A 2,568-nucleotide genomic window follows, 5' to 3' on the forward strand; every position below is an offset into this window, starting at 1 on the left:
GATTAAAATACTCATCCTTAACTTACTACAATCAACCTTGAAATAATCATACAACTCCTCATATTATGAAAAACTTTGAACAGCATATACCTTTCTTCCTTTGTGCTTTTGGTATTATATATTTCATTTCTATACTGGTTATAAACACCATCATACATAGTTATTATTTTTGCTTTAACTAGTCAAAAGTCTTTTAAATAAATTTTTGTAAGCACTCACCATATTTACTATTTCTGATCCTCTTTATTTCTTTTTTTAGATCTATGATTCGTCTGGGATCATTACTCTTTAGCTGAAAGCATCCTCAGTATCTGTTGTAGTGAAGTTCTTTTAGAAAATAAATCAGTATTTATTTATTTAAATATTTTTAAAATAAAACAAAATATTTCATTTCTGTGTTGAACGTGTTGAATTTCCCCATTTGTACAAGTGTTTTGATCACTTTTTCCATTAAATCCTTATACATTTATATATTTTAATCTTTATTTATTTATTTTATTGTTGATTGATTGATTGATTTTAGTCTGCCGATTCCAACATAAGGATTATATTGATTTTAGGGCCATTGACTATTCTCTTGACTATAGGTCACGTTTCCTGCTTCTTTACATGTCTAGTAATTTTTTGTTCTGTGCTCGACATTTTGAATGTTCTATCGTGGAGACTCTTAATTATGATGATCCTCTGAAGAATGGTGTGTTTTTTGTTTTGTTTTGTTTTCCTGGTAGGCAGTTAAATCACAGGAGGATTATCTTGATCTTGCTGAGAGCTGACTTTAGACTTTGTTAATGTGAGTGTATTTCAGCTTTGCCCATTGGCCTAAGGTGAAGCCCTTACTTGTAGGATGTAGCCCTTTTAAACAATAAACTTCCTGGTTTTTTAGTGGAATTCTCAGGGTATTCACTAAGATTTCACCTCTGGATGGTCCAGAACTCCAGTATCACTTTAGCACTAAGACCTCTGAAATCTCTGTTCAGCTTTCAGCCCCCTAGCTGGTTTTCTCCTAGGCCCAGTGGAGTCTTGTCCTGTACATGCAGATCTTAGGATTCAGCTACAGACCCAAAGGGAATCTCTATGAAAATTTTTGGGGGCTCCATCTCTGCTGCCTCTTCTCTGTGGTTCTTTCTTTTTTGGCACTCTGCCTCCCAAATTTTAGCTGTCTTAGGAGCCCTAAACTCTGAACTCTCTTTTCTCCACCCAGTGAGACCAACTCTCTGCTTGGAATCTAATTCCCTGTGCCACAGTTTGAAAATCACTCCCAGGCAGAAAGTCAGGGTGAGTATGGAGATTAGCCTTGTGTGCTCTCCTTCTCTCAAGGATCATAGCTTTTCACTGACTGTGGTTCAATGGCTGATCACTATTGCTTCATGTATTTTGTCCAGTTCTATAGTTATTTATGACAGGCAGATAAATACAGCTATTCTTCTCTGGAGAGAACCTGAAATTTCTCCTGTTCTTTGTTGAGCCATTTCCAATTAAGTTTTTATCCTCAAGACCCCATCCTTGGAGGCGCCTGACTGGGTAAGATGTAAGAGCATGCAACTCTTGATCTCAGCATCATAAGTTCGAGCCCCATGTTGGGTGTAGAGATTACTTTAAAATCTTAAAAAACAAAACAAAACAAAACAAAACTATCCTTTTTAAAGGTTATCATTGACCTCCATTTTGTCAACTCGAATCTTCATTATAAAGTCTCATCTAACTCATCAGCAACATTCTTCACTGTTGATCACTTTCTTATTCTGAAAGCACTTTATTTCTCCACTTGGCTTCCCAGAAGCCAGTTGTGTCTTGGTTTTCCTCCTACCTCACTGACAGCTCCTCTCAAATTTTCTCTGCTGGTTCCTTCTTGCCTTCTTGGCCTCCAAACGTTGGAAAGCTTTGGGACTATGAGAACTCTTCCTTTCACCCTCCACCCTATCCTCGATTATCTAATTGGGACCCAAAGCTTAAATTACCATCTATATACTCATAATTCTTAGATTTATATCTCCAACCTGGGTCTGTGCCCTGAAATCCAGACTTGAAGCCCTAACTGCCTTTTCTTTTCTTTTTTTTTTTTTTTTTTTTTTAAAGATTTTATTTATTTATTTATTTGGCAGAGAAATCACAAGTAGGCAGAGAAGCAGGCAGAGAGAGAGAGGGGAAGCAGGCTTCCTGCTGAGAAGAGAGCCTGATGCAGGGCTGGATCCCAGGACCCTGGGATCATGACCTGAGCTGAAGGCAGAGGCTTTAACCCACTGAGCCACCCAGCTGCCCCCTAACTGCCCTTTTTCTACATCTCCACTTGGAAGTCTAGAAGGCATCCCAGGCTTAACATGTTCGCAACAGAACTCATGATTTTTTCCTTCATCGGTCTGCCTCTTCCCTTGGTTTTATCTATCTTAAAAAATAATTCTGTTCTTCCAGTTGTGTAGATGAACCATTTTGGAGCCATTCTTAAAACCTTTTACCCACATCCAATCCACCTTCGGAATCTACCCCCCTGGATTATTGTGATAGTCTCCTGGACCGCTTTCTTGCTTCCAATCCTTGCCCATTTTATCAGCCAGGGGCACAGGAGGATAG

The sequence above is a fragment of the Mustela putorius genome, unplaced genomic scaffold (genome assembly GCF_011764305.1).
Source record: "Mustela putorius furo isolate JIRA1106 unplaced genomic scaffold, ASM1176430v1.1 tig00003853_pilon_pilon_pilon, whole genome shotgun sequence".
Classification (NCBI taxonomy): Eukaryota; Metazoa; Chordata; class Mammalia; order Carnivora; family Mustelidae; genus Mustela; species Mustela putorius.